Here is a 15,497-nt window from a genome sequence, read left to right as displayed (position 1 = left end):
CTATAAGTGTTGTAGCAAGGTTTAGGTATATCCCATTCTATAAATAAATAAATAACTTATGTAAAATTGTAGCATATTTAATAGTATTTCGCAATAAAAACATAACTATTTCGTATACACCTCGCACAACATCAAGTATTTTTGACGCCGCTGCCGGAGAATCATCGTAAACGCCGAAAGCGAAACGCTATAAAAAAGATTTTTTTTTTAAGTTTTAATCTATTTTTGTAAAAATATAAGTTTTAAATATTAAAAACAAAAATATAAAAACATTAAAAAAAAGAGAAAATCTATATCTATATTTTTAAGTTTATTAAAAAGTTTATATTTTTATTTATTGTGAAAAGTTATAAAAAAATTAATAAGTAATTTTTAATATAAGTTTTATTTAAATTACATTTTCTATAAAATAAAAACAGAAAATAAAAAATCAAAGTAAAAAAAAAATGCTACACGCTGAACCTGTCGAATTTAAGCCTGCAATCGTTTGAAACTGCATACTCCGCACTCGCGGAGGTTTTAGGCAGCTAAAATCTGCACTCGCGGAGCTGTATGACAGCTGCAACCTGGTACGTGCATTAATTACGGTTTAGGGTTTAAATTTAATTATTATTATTATTATTTAACCTAATTAGGGTTTTAGTTTAATATTAATTAGTTTTAGTTTAATTAAATTTGTATTTTTAAGTATTAATTAGTTTTATTACTTACAAAATTAATACTTTTATAAAATAATAATATAAAAATAATATATTTATAAAAATTGTATTTTTATAACTTTAAGTTTTATTTTTATATTTTGTATCTTTTTATTTCGTTTAATCGTAATTTGTATATTTATCGTTCGTATTTAGTTTAAACTTAGTTTTTGCCGTAGTTATTTTATATTTCTAGATTTCTAGGCTTTGCCATAAAATTCCTTAAGTGCTTTTTCTTTAGATTAAGACTTAAGCGCTTTAAAATTTTACGACGTCACTTATCGTTTAAATATTTAATAGATTTTAGTGCCTAATTAAGTTATTGCTGTTTTGGATATAGAATTCTTTTAAGCTTTAATACCTTTAGACGTAAGTTTTAATTCTTAGTTTTAAGGCTTTTAAGTTTCGACGCCTTATTTTATTATTTTTAGTTTTTGAATTTTATTTTTTCGACGCTTATTTTCCGACCTCTTATTTTTCGACGCGCTTTTCTTTTTCATTTCGACGCTCTAGTTTTTAGGACATAGATTTTATCTTCTTTAAATTTCGACGAAAAATTATTTTAAGCGGTTAAATTGATAGACATCCAAAATTTTCTGGTTCGTAGTAATAGTTGGATTTGTTAGTGGCGAGTTGTGGGCTTCCAATTTAAAGGGTCCTGGCTACCTGCTGCATCTATTAGCTATTCGAAACGTGGACAAAATCAGAAAAGTCTATTAATTTAATAGCTTTAATAATTTTTATTTTTATAACTAATAGGATATTCTGTGAATGCACCGAGCAAAACGTTCACCACCTTTCATACGTTCACCACCTGTAACTCGATCAAGACATTTAACCAACATTGTCGCCGTTGATTTTTCTTTAGAATCGTCATCTAGTCGACCAAGTACTCCAATTCAAATTTCCGATAATCCATTTTTTGAACCCGACCTCACAATTGAGAATCCGGAGGATATTCAGGGACAATTCAGAGATCCTGAACCACTAATCATTCCGCCTGAACCACAGATTACTCATTCAGAGATTGTCGAGGAAGAAACCATTAAGTCAGAATCCTCTAGTGATTCAGATTCAACAAACTCAATCATGGAAAATCTGGAACCTCTAAGTATGGAAGACCGAATGAGAGCTAAACGCACTGGCCAAGGTCACGCAATTACTCAACCAGATATTAATGCACCAGATTATGAAATCAAAGGACAAATCCTACACATGGTAACTAATCAATGCCAATTTAGTGGTGCGCCGAAGGAAGATCCAAACGAACATCTTCGTACCTTTAATAGGATCTGTACTCTATTCAAAATCAGAGAAGTTGAGGATGAACAGATCTATCTCATGTTATTTCCCTGGACTTTAAATGGAGAAGCCAAAGATTGGTTAGAATCGTTACCTGAAGGGGCGATTGACACATGGGATTTTTTAGTTGAAAAATTTCTTAAACAATTCTTTCCGGCATCTAAAGCCGTGAGACTTCAAAGAGAAATTGTTACGTTCACGCAAAAGCCAAATGAAACTCTATATGAGGCTTGGACAAGATTTGGAAAGTTGTTAAGAGGATGTCCTCAACATGGTTTAGACACTTATCAAATAGTACAAATATTCTACCAAGGATGCGATATTACTACACGAAAAGACATCGACATAGCAGCTGGTGGTTCCATTATGAAGAAAACCGCAACTGAAGCTTACAAAATTATTGATAACACTGCTTCCCACTCACATGAGTGGCATCAAGAAAAAGACATCGTTAGATCATCTAAAGCGGCTAGAGCAGATTCTAGCCATGACTTTGATTCCATTTCTGCAAAGTTAGATGCTTTCGAGAGACGAATGGAAAAGATGGATAAAGATATTCACGCAATACGAAGTAGTTGTGAGCAGTGTGGAGGATCACATTTGACAAAAGATTGTCTCAGTATTGAACAAACAATGAAACAAAGAGAGAATGTTTCATACATGAACCAAAGGCCTGGAAATAATTATCAAAGTAATTATCAACCGCCAAGACCAAACTACAATCAAAATAAGAATTATAACCGAAATGTTCCATACAACAACCAACAAGGTTCTAACAATCAGCAAGTATCCAATAATACTTACAATCAGCAAAGACCTATTTTTCTAAATAAACCACCACAAACCGATGATAAAAAGCCAAATTTAGAAGATATGATGTCAAAGCTAGTTGAATCTCAAACTCAATTTTTCACATCTCAGAAACAAACCAATGAACAAAATGCTCAAGCATTTAGAAATCAACAAGCTTCTATCCAAAATTTGGAACAAGAATTGAGCAACCTAGCAAGGTTGATAGGTGAAAGAAAACCGGGAAGTCTACCTAGCGATACAAATGCTAACCCCCGGAATGAAACAGCTAAAGCCATTACCTCAAGAAGTGGTATTACACTTAAACCACCTGAAATACCTGTAATTTCTGATGACTCTATTCCTACTACACAGGCACCACAGCCTGAGCAAGAAAAGGAAAAAGAACCGGTAGTTGAAAAGGTTAATGAAGATAACACAGTTAAGGTAAAACCTTATGTTAAACCATACCAACCACCACTTCCTTACCCGAGTAAAATGAGAAAAGAAAGACTAAAAGCCGAGCAATCCAAATTCTTGGATATATTTAAATAAATAAATGTCAATCTTCCTTTTATTGATGTAATTTCAGGAATGCCAAGATATGATAAATTCTTGAAAGATTTAATCACAAATAGAAGAAAAATGGAAGAACTCTCGGCTGTTACTATGAATGCTAATTGTTCTGCAGTGTTGTTGAATAAGATACCAGAAAAATTATCAGATCCAGGAAGTTTCACAATTCCATGTTTTCTGGGTAGTCTTAGTTCAATAGAAGCATTGGCAGACTTAGGTGCTAGTATAAATTTAATGTCGTATTCACTATACGCTAAACTAGACCTCGGAGAATTGAAACCAACACGAATAAGCATACAACTAGCCGATCGATCAGTAAAATATCCTAGAGGGATAATGGAGAACATGCTAGTTAAAGTTGGTACTTTAGTATTTTCAGTAGATTTTGTTATTCTGGACATGGAAGAAGATTCTCGAGTTTCTCTTATATTAGGAAGACCATTCTTAAACACGGCTAAAGCAATAATAGACGTGTTTGGTAAGAAACTGACCCTAAGTATAGAGGACGAGAGTGTTACCTCTTCTGTTGATAGAGCCATGCAACAACCGCAATCTGCAGATGATATATGTTATTATATTCAAACTATAGATTCACATGCAGAATTGTTAGAAGAATTTTCAGAATTACAAGGAACAGAAGAATGTTCTTTAGGAGAAGAAACTGAACCAATTGATGAAGCTGAAATGTTAGCCGCACTCAAAGCTAATGAATACGAACCAATAACAGAAGAACTTCAAATGCTAAAAGAGGAAGACAGATATCGATATAAATCATCGATAGAAGAACCACCGACATTAGAGTTAAAGCCACTTCCAAACCATTTGGAATATGCTTATTTACATGGTGAATCTGAATTACCTGTAATAATATCGTCTTCTCTTACGGAAAATGAAAAATCTCAACTCATTTATATGCTAAAAGCTCATAAACCAGCTATTGCATGGAAGATTCATGACATTAAAGGCATAAGTCCTTCGTATTACACACGTAAAATCCTTATGGAAGAAGGCCATAAAACCTATGTGCAACGCCAACGAAGACTAAATTCTAATATGCAAGATGTTGTTAAGAAAGAAATTATTAAACTGCTAGATGCGGGTTTAATTTATTCAATCTCTGATAGTCCATGGGTAAGCCCAGTTCAATGTGTACCTAAGAAGGGTGGCATGACTGTCATCACAAATGAAAAAAATGAGCTTATTCCTACTAGGACTGTAACAGGATGGCGTGTCTGTATTGATTATAGAAAATTAAATGACGCCACCAGAAAAGATCACTTTCCCTTACCTTTCATTGATTAAATGTTGGAAAGATTAGCCGGAAACAGTTACTATTGTTTTCTTGACGATTTTTTCGGATATTTTCAAATTCCAATCGCACCCGAGGATCAAGAGAAAACCACATTCACGTGCCCTTATGGTACTTTTGCTTACAAACGCATGCCATTTGGACTATGCAACGCCCCTGTAACCTTTCAAAGGTGCATGATGGTGATTTTTCATGACATGATAGAAGAATGCATGGAAGTTTTCATGGATGACTTTTCCGTCTTCAGTGATACTTTTGAATCATGTCTAGTTAATCTTGAACGAATGCTAATTAGATGCGAGCAATCAAATCTAGTACTTAATTGGGAGAAATGCCATTTCATGGTTAAAGAAGGCATCGTTCTTGGTCATAAAATTTCAAAGGAAGGAATTGAAGTGGATAGAGCTAAAGTAGATGTAACTGCTAAACTTCCACATCCCACCAATGTTAGAGGAGTTAGGAGTTTCCTAGGTCATGCCGGTTTTTACCGACATTTCATAAAATATTTTTCTAAAATTGCCACTCCTATGAATAAACTCCTTGAAAACGATGCTCCATTCATCTTTTCAGATGAATGCATCAAATCTTTTAATATTCTTAAAGAAAAACTCACTAATGCTCCGATCATGATAACTCCAAATTGGAATCTACCATTTGAACTCATGTGCGATGCAAGTGATTTTGCAATGGGAGCCGTTTTAGGACAAAGGATTGAAAAATGATTTCAACCTATCTATTATGCTAGTGAGACATTACAAGGAGCACAAACAAATTACACAACTACTGAAAAAGAACTCCTTGCTATTGTCTTTGCTTTTGATAAATTCCGTTCATATCTCGTTCTAGCTAAAACAGTGGTCTATACTGACCATTCTACTCTTAGATACCTATTTTCGAAACAAGATGCTAAACCAAGATTAATCTGTTGGATCTTACTCTTACAAGAGTTCGATATTGAGATCCGAGAAAAAAAGGGAGCAGAAAATCTCACCGCTGATCATCTTTCTCGTCTTGAAAATCCCGAATTAGAAGTTCTAAATGAATCGGCCTTACAAGACAACTTTTCTGATGAATATCTTTTGAAAATCGATTATAATGAAATTTCATGGTTTGAAGACTATGCAAACAACTTAGTATGTGGATTCCTTGAAAAAGGGTTGTCGTACCAAAAACGAAAGAAATTCTTTAGTGATATAAAACACTATTTTTGGGAAGATCCACATTTGTTTAAAAGTTGTCCCGATGGAATAATACGCCGATGTGTATTCGGAGATGAAGCTAGTCAAATCTTAAACCATTGTCACACAGGACCAACAGGAGGGCATTATGGGCCTCAACTGACAGCAAGAAAAGTCTACGTTGCTGGATTCTATTGGCCTACAATTTTCAAAGACGCACACCTTCTTTGTAAATCCTGTGATGCTTGTCAAAGGGCCAGAAAAATAAGTCAACGTGATGAAATGCCACAAAATGTCATTCAAGTATGTGAAGTATTTGACGTTTGGGGTATTGACTTTATGGGTCCATTTCCAAAATCTCATAATAATCTCTACATTCTCGTTGCCATTGATTATGTATCTAAATGGGCGGAAGCACAAGCTCTCCCAACTAACGATGCACGAGTTGTAGTTAACTTCTTAAAACGTCTTTTTGCAAGGTTCGGAACACCGAAAGCTTTAATAAGTGATCGGGGTACTCATTTCTGTAATAATCAACTTGAGAAAGTTCTCAAAAGATATGAAGTAACTCATAAAATCTCAACCGCTTATCATCCACAAACAAGTGGACAAGTTGAAAATACCAACCGAGCTTTAAAACGTATTCTATAGAAAACTGTAGGATCAAATCCGAAGGAATGGTCCATGAAATTGGAGGATGCACTCTGGGCTTTTCGAACAGCCTACAAAACTCCAATTGGAACCACACCTTTTAAACTCGTTTACGGAAAAGCATGTCACCTTCCAGTAGAAATTGAGCACAAAGCATTTTGGGCTTTAAAGACATGTAATCTTGATTTACATGAAGCCGGACGTCTACGATTAAGTCAATTAAACGAATTAGAAGAACTAAGACATGATGCATATGAAAATTCATTAATCTATAAAGAAAGAACGAAGAAATGGCATGATAAAAGAATCAGAAGTTCAAAAGAATTTAAGGAAGGAGACAGAGTTCTTCTTTTCAATTCACGATTCAAGCTATTTCCTGGAAAATTGAAATCAAGATGGTCTGGACCATTCATAGTGAAAAGAGTTTTCCCATACGGAACAATAGAGTTAATAAATTCAAATGGGATTGAATTTAAAGTTAATGGTCACAGAGTTAAACATTACATAGATAATCCAATGAAAGTTGAAGATGAAGTTAATCACAATTTCGACACCACAACTAACTAAGTGTGGGGAGAATCAAATCTTTTAAGGGTAATATGTATTTCTGTTAGAGTTAGATTTTCTGTTTTCGTGTAGTTCTCGAGAATGGAATCCGAATGGTCTTTCCCTAGCAGACCCTTAAGAACTAGTCTTCTCTCCCCATTCTGATTTTTTATTTTTTTTAGGTTTTATGAGATGAAGAATTCCTTTGATTTGAACCATGGTTTAATGCTTCACGCTTTGATTACTAAACGTAATAATGACACACTCCCGAGTGAAGTGGTATCCTTCATAAGAGGCAAAATGGACAAAGTAAGGAGAGAACTCAGGAACAATCATAATAAGATACATTTTGGTAAAGGAAAATCAAAATCCGCAACAAAAAGAAGAGCACGACACCTTGAAAGATGTCATAAATGCGGAAAATGGTCACACGAAGGGAAATGTTCGAACAATCAAACACATTCCAATACCGAGTTCGTTACTTTATGTAGAGAAGAACCGTTCATATGTTTAGAAGAAAAATTATTGAAAAATCGAGGTTACGCTTACGTAGCTATGGAAAACCAAATCACACGACTCTCCTATGAGTCGGCTAAAGCAGGTCTCTGAGGATTCTATCTCACAGGTAAGTATGTACAGTTTTTATTTTTTTTATTTTATTTTATTGCTTTTAACCTTTTGATAATAAACGCTGAATCGTTCGCTATAAAGTATTAAATTGATATTCAATAAAATTAGGTATGCGAAACCGAAATTATTGATATCATACAAAAATTTATTACATCACTGCGAAATTTACCGTTTATTCATAAGGTATAAATATCTTTAATCAATCAATCCAAAATATTTCAAAAATTCATCAGGAGTAAAACTAGGTAAAATATTCGAAATTACTTTACCCAAAAGAGGGGCGTATATTTTTGATAATATTTGATTGATTAAAGTGGAATAAAAGACCAAAAAGATTTTTAATTTTAATTTTTACCTTGTTTTTAAATTAATATTAAATAATTATTGTAAATTTTTAAAACTAATATAATTAAGTTTGTAAATATTTTAAAAACTAATATTTTTAATATAAGTTTGTAAAACTAAAATATATAAATATTAATAATATTTATATGAAATCTTATGCATTTTAAAATTTAAGTTTGGTGTAAATTTAAAAACAAAAATTTATTTTATTTCAATAAGTTAAAAATATGATTTCTAAAATTCGTCGTAAGTTGAAAACTAGGTCATGGAACCGAAATTGCTTTACCCAAGGGCGGGGCGAGAAATTTTGTTATCATTATTTTTAATCTTATTGATTTAAAGTATGCCAAAAACATTTAAAAACCCCAAAAATCTTTGCTTTTAAAACAATCGCTTTAAAATGACAAATTTTAAAATTTTGTCGAGGGACGAACTAGGTCAACCTACCGAAACGCCCTCATTCTAGTAAGAAATAAAATTTTAAATTTAATTAATTATTTGTTTTATAAGTTAAAGGTTTTATAAAAAAATAAAAAAAAATCCGCACTCGCGGAGTTTTGTGTGGTCCCACATCCGCACTCGTGGAGCAATGAAATCCCAGACCAGGTTAACTGGTCGAACAAACCAGTCTACATACACACACCCACATATTTTCTGCGAAAAAACCCACAAAAACCCGCTAAAAACGCAATTTTTCACCGATAATCATCAAATTTTTTGTTAAATACACGATGAGGAGATTCTTCCCAAGAAGTTACTCAAGGAAATCGGTAATTTCTACATCTAAACTGTAGTGACCTGAACTTTTCCATGTTTATATATATTAAATGAAATTGTTATTTACATGATTAAGTGTTTCCAACATGTTAAGCAATCAAACTTGTTAAGACTTGATTAATTGAAATAGGTTTCATATAGACAATTGACCACCCAAGTTGACCGGTGATTCACGAATGTTAAAACTTGTAAAAACTATATGATGACATATATATAGTTACATATAGAGTTAACATGATATTATGATAAGTAAGTATCTCATTAGGTATTTTAATAATGAGTTATATACATAAAATTAAGTTTATTGAATTAAGAAACTCGAAACGATATATATAACGATTATCGTTATAACAACGTCTTACTAAATACATATGAATCATATTAAGATATTGATACACTATGTTTAACCATGATAAATGATAAGTAAACATGTCCTTAAGTGTATTAACAATGAACTACATATGTAAAAACAAGACTACTAACTTAATGATTTCGAAACGAGACATATATGTAACGATTATCGTTGTAACAACATTTAACTGTATATATATCATACTAAGATATATTAATATATCATAATATCATGATAATGTAATAATTTAACATCTATTTAGATATAATAAACAATGGGTTAACATGTAACGACCCGGATTTTTCCGATCGTTTTACACTTATAAGATTAATATTTACATAAATTAAACCTTACCAACATGATAAGCAATCTAAATTGTTGAGATTTATATTTTTGAAAAGAGTTTTACACAACGTTTGACCGTCCAATTTGACCGATGATATCACGAACTATATAACATACGATAATTATACGTTTGTGTATATATATGTATTTATATATATTCAACATGATCTAAGAATGTTTTAACATCCCATTGTGTATTAATAACAATGAGTTATAAGTATATTTTGAAACTACTAACTTAAGTTTTCAAAATGATAACTATACGTAACGTTTTTCGAAATAAATACTTATAACCTATAATATTTATACATGCATTGTATAGATATGTATTTTATCACTTTTAAAGGGCTTACATACATAAAACAATATAAGTATATTTACAAAAGATAGCTATATTTGAATCCTCGTTCCGTTTTCTCAAAGATTTCTATACGTACACCTAGGGTATAGGTACCCGTATCATACCCATCTTCTAGATGTATTTACTATTGGTATATACACATCAAATCAACCTTTTTAATCAGCCATGTTATTGCCTTATGTATAAGGTAATTGGAATTTGGAAGTTTGTTGACTAATTTCACAAGATTACAACATAAAAATTTGTCCTTGTTTTTACCATTCATGTTTTTAAAGGCTCTCCATCATTTCATTTTTAGCTCATCATCTCACTTCCAAATTACTCTCTAAAAACACCTACTTACAAGTCATAAGGAACCCATAACCATTCAGCTAGTATCCATGAAGATCTAGCCATAAAAACAACACTTAAATACCATAATAAAATCCTTCCAAAAATCCTTCCAAATTTACAAGTTTACTTCCAACCTTTTGATCCAACTCCACCACTCTTTTGGTTCTAGGTTTTTACTCCTCTTTTACAGCAATCTTTTCCAAGTAACTTTAGGTAGTAACTTTGTTCATAACCTTATTCGATTCATATATATATAGCTATCTTATTTTATGGTATACAATTTTAACAACAAGAACATAGTTTGAATGATTTCAAACTTGTTTGAAAACTAAGTAGATCCTTCTAACTTAACTTTTAAAATACTTCAAGACCTGTAATATATCATAAATATATGCTAATTTAACAAGGTATAACTTGGTTTTTCAAAGAACACCTTAAAAACTGAATTTACGACGTCGGAGTGCAACCGGGGGCTGTTTTGGGTTGGATAATTAAAAACCATCTTGAACTTTGAATTGGAGGTTTATATTCTGGAAAAATGATATTTCTTATGAATATGATAACACATAAAAAGTTCATGATTTAACTCAAAGTATAAGTATTTTTAGAAAAATAATCATTTAATGTTGTTTACATAAGGGAAAATGATTAACTTCATAAGTTTCACCAAAGTTTGACCTATGACCTGTGATTTCGAATACAAACTAAGGTATTTACAGTTCATAGTCTTAAATAAGAACTCGATCCAAGGAAGTGGCAAGTTGAACCAACGAAAACGGAGTTGTAACGAAGAAACTATGACCAAAACAAGATCGGATATCCAAAACTAGTTTAGCCACGAAAATAATTGGAGAAAAATTAAATGAATCACATCTTTATAAAATAACATGATATTTTATATATATGTACTCATAATTTAATTTTATATATTTCAGGACCACCCGTAAACAATACGAGAAGATTAATCATAAGATCCCATGATTGTACGCAACATGTCATTTGACAACACCGGTACCGTGGGTCAAGATTAATCCCGACCAATACAAATACGATGGGGTTTTATTTATTTCGATGGGGGTTTTATTTATTAAACACCTAAATATGAACCATTAAAATTGAATTACTAACATCGGACTGCTAACTACGGACTAAGAAATTATTAAAACTATTAAAAGTATAATAAGTATATATATGTGACGATTGTTTAAAATGGAAATATATTGATAAACTATATATGGATAGGTTTGTGATATCAACCGGAGACCAAGTCAAAATATATATATCTTCAAGACAAAAGTGAGTATATAGTCCCACTTTTAAACTCTAAGTATTTCGGTATGAGAATACATGTATTTTATGTTTTACGTTATGGACACAAGTAACTGAAAAATATATTCTACGTTGAGTTGTACCACTGGCATACTTCCCTGTAGCTTGGTAACTATTATTTACAGCGGTATTGTAAACGCGAATCCTGTTGATAGATCTATCGGGCCTGACAACCCCAACCGGACTGGACGACCAGTATTCAACGGTTGCACAGTACTTCGTTTCGTGACTATACTTGGTACGGTGTAGTAAGATTTCATAATAAAGGGAATATGCGACGTGATTAAATGTTAAGTATGGTTACCAAGTGCTCAACCACTTAGAATATTTTTATTAAAATGTTTACATATGAAATCTTGTGGTCTATATTTATATCGCTGCCGGCATTAAACCTATATCTCACCAACTTTATGTTGACGTTTTAAACATGTCTATTCTCAGGTGATAACTAAAAGCTTCCGCTGCAACATGTTGAATTTAAGCAACATCTTGAGTATGCATATTTGTGTCAACAATAAAACTGCATATCCGAGGAATTGTAATGTAAAATATGCTAGAAATCGTATTGTTATCATCACATGTAAAGTTTGTAAGTCTAAGATTATCGCTAAACGATAATCATCTTTTTATTGTCTAAAGCTTGTATTAAAATAAGAGTTATGGTTTGTAATGTAAAATAAATGCAGTTGTTCTTTTAAAAATGTCGCATATAGAGGTCAATACCTCGCAATTAAATCATACGTTATCTAACTCGTTCTTATGGTTAAGGACGGGTTATGACATGTGGTATCAGAGCGGTGGTCTTAGCGAACCAGGTTTGCATTAGTGTGTCTAACTGATAAGTCGTTAGGATACATTAGTAAGTCTGGACTTTGACCGGGTCTGATTTAAAAACCATTGCTTATCATTGTTGGTTAAAATTTATATGTAAATATTATGTAGTACTAATGGGTTAGTTGTTGTGTGATAGATGTCGGGCTCAAAACTTGTTATCACATTCAGCGACTCCGAACCAGAATCTTCAGATGGTGTTCCAGTCATTAACCTATCCGATGACGAAAATAATATCTTTGGGGAAGACTCACAAATTTCGGATGAACCGACTATAGAGAACCCGGAAAGTGAACCCGAGGAGGAAAGTGAACCCGAGGAGGAAAGTGAACCCGAGGAAGAAATACAGGAAATTACAAAAGACAAGTTCGAACTAGGAAAGAAACGAAAGGCTAATGAATTAGAAAATTCAAATCCCGAGTTTAGTAAGGATGATGTGGCACCAACTCCACTAGACACTACCACCCCTATTCCCGCTATTCCTATTCGTTCTATCCCGGCATCCAGTTCTTCAGCCCCACAGCCAAAATATAGGCAGACAGCCAGAATAAGCGTTAAGCGATTCTTTGAACCTAAACGTCCTAGAAAATAGACCAAACGATGCGCTGCCGTATTAAACCATGGGATCATATAATGTTTTGTATAATATTATTAGTGTGGTTTGCTTAATGTTCGATGTAAGATAAGCATATGTAAAATAGTGAAGTATGAAATGCAATAATTTTCCATGGTTAAGTATTATTTAGATGGTAGTAATTGGTTCTGTACTAAGCTATTAAGTATGGACATTAACGGGTAGGTACTACCCTAGATATAATTATAAAACGCTAATAAGAAGAAAAGGCTTTTATAATAATACCTGGTTCATATTATTAATAAGCTATAATGTACTGTAAATATACACTACATCTATAATATTCCATGTGAATAATTATTTTCTTTTCATTCTTATAGAAGAATATGGCGCGATTGAATCGAATGGCGGAACAAGAAGTCGAGGAATTCATCAACCAGTGAGTGAAAGACAGAATGTTATGGGTCGAGGCTGCAAGAGCTGCTGCAGTTAACCCAAATCCTCGTGTAGGATGCACCTACAAAACTTTTCAAGCTTGCAAGCCCTCATCATTCAGTGGAACAGAAGGACCGATCGGTTTAACCCGGTGGATAGAAAAGATGGAGACTGTGTTTAAAATCAGTGGTTGTGTTGAAAAGGACATGACCAAGTATGCATCGTGCACTTTACAAGATAGTGCACTCACGTGGTGGAAAAATTTTATGAAGGCTGTAGGAGGAGATGTAGCTTATGATACTCCATGGGAAGAATTCAAAACAATGTTAATCAACGAATATTGTCCAAGGAACGAGGTTAGGAAGTTGGAAGATGAATTACGAAGTCTAAAGGTTATTGGTACTGAAATCACCAACTACAATCAGCGATTCATGGAATTAGTTTTGCTATGTCCTGAATTGGTTCCAACCGAAGAACGGAAGATTGAAATGTACAAAGATGGTTTGCCCAAAAAGGTCAAGGCAAATGTTACAGCATCGAAACCTAAGACAATTCATGAAGCTGTAACCATGGCAAACGAGCTAATGGATCAGGTCATCATGGATAAGAAAGTATCCAATACTGATGTGAAGGTATCAGGTAACAAAAGAAAGTGGAATGGAAATTATGATCGAGGTAACCAACAACAATCTTTTAAGAAACAAGAAATCACGCAAGGTGCGGGTAGTGGTTTAAGCTTTGGTTACAAAGGACAAAATCCTTTATGCAACCGATGCCACAAACATCACTCTGGTTACTGTAATGTGGTATGCAACAAATGTAATCGAAAGGGTCATCTTGCTGAAGATTGTAGGGCTCTCGTTACAAATACAAATGGTACCAAGACTCCTGCCACCAATGCAAATAGAACTGCTTTGGCTACCATTACTTGTTATGGGTGTGGAAAACAAGGTCACTATAAGAGCCAGTGCCCGAATCCAGAGAAGAATATCGGACCTGCACGTGGGAGAGCATTTATTATTAATGCTAGAGAGGCATGTGAAGACCCGGAGCTTGTTACGGGTACGTTTACCATTAATAACTTATCAGCATCTATTATATTTGATACTGGTGCCGATAGAAGTTACGTGTGTAGAAATTTTTACACTAAATTGAATTTTTCATCATTACCTCTAGATGCTAAGTACATGATTGAGTTAGCTAATGGTAAACTAATTAAAGCCGATAAAATTTGTCGTAATTGTGAAATAAATTTAGCCGGAGAAACGTTTAAAATTGACTTGATACCCGTAGAATTAGGAAGTTTTGATGTAATAGTTGGCATGGACTGGATGTCCAAAGTAGGAGTTGAAGTTGTGTGTGCCAAGAAGGCAATTCGCATTCCTTGTAAGGATAAAATACCGGTGATGATTTATGGAGAGAAGGGTAATTCAAAGCTAAAACTCATTAGTTGTTTGAAAGCCAAGAAGTGTTTAGAAAAGGGATGTTATGCTATTCTAGCACATGTTAATAAAGTCGAAAAGAAAGAAAAAGAGAAGTGCATCAACGATGTGCCTGTGGCAAGAGATTTTCCTGAAGTTTTTCCGGAAGAGTTGCCGGGATTACCTCCATTTAGATCTGTAGAATTTCAAATAGACTTAGTACCAGGAGTTGCACCAGTGGCTCGTGCACCATATAGACTTGCACCGTCCGAATTAAAAGAACTTCAAAGTCAGTTAAAAGAATTACTGGATCGTGGATTCATACGACCAAGTACTTCACCGTGGGGAGCTCCGATTCTATTTGTTAAAAAGAAAGATGGATCTTTTAGGATGTGTATAGATTATCGTGAATTAAATAAGTTAACTATCAAGAATCGGTATCCACTACCGAGAATTGACGACTTATTTGATCAACTGCAAGGATCATGTGTGTACTCAAAAATTGACCTAAGATCGGGCTATCATCAATTACGCGTCAAAGAAGAAGATATACCGAAAACTGCTTTTCGGACACGTTACGGTCATTACGAATTTTTGGTCATGCCGTTTGGATTGACGAATGCGCTAGCTGTATTCATGGACCTCATGAATCGAGTTTGTAGTCCATATTTAGATAAGTTTGTTATTGTTTTCATTGATGACATTCTTATCTATT

The sequence above is a fragment of the Rutidosis leptorrhynchoides genome, chromosome 1 (assembly GCF_046630445.1).
Source record: "Rutidosis leptorrhynchoides isolate AG116_Rl617_1_P2 chromosome 1, CSIRO_AGI_Rlap_v1, whole genome shotgun sequence".
Classification (NCBI taxonomy): Eukaryota; Viridiplantae; Streptophyta; class Magnoliopsida; order Asterales; family Asteraceae; genus Rutidosis; species Rutidosis leptorrhynchoides.
The sequence above is the reverse complement of the archived record's forward strand: the minus strand, read 5'-3'. Positions refer to the sequence as shown.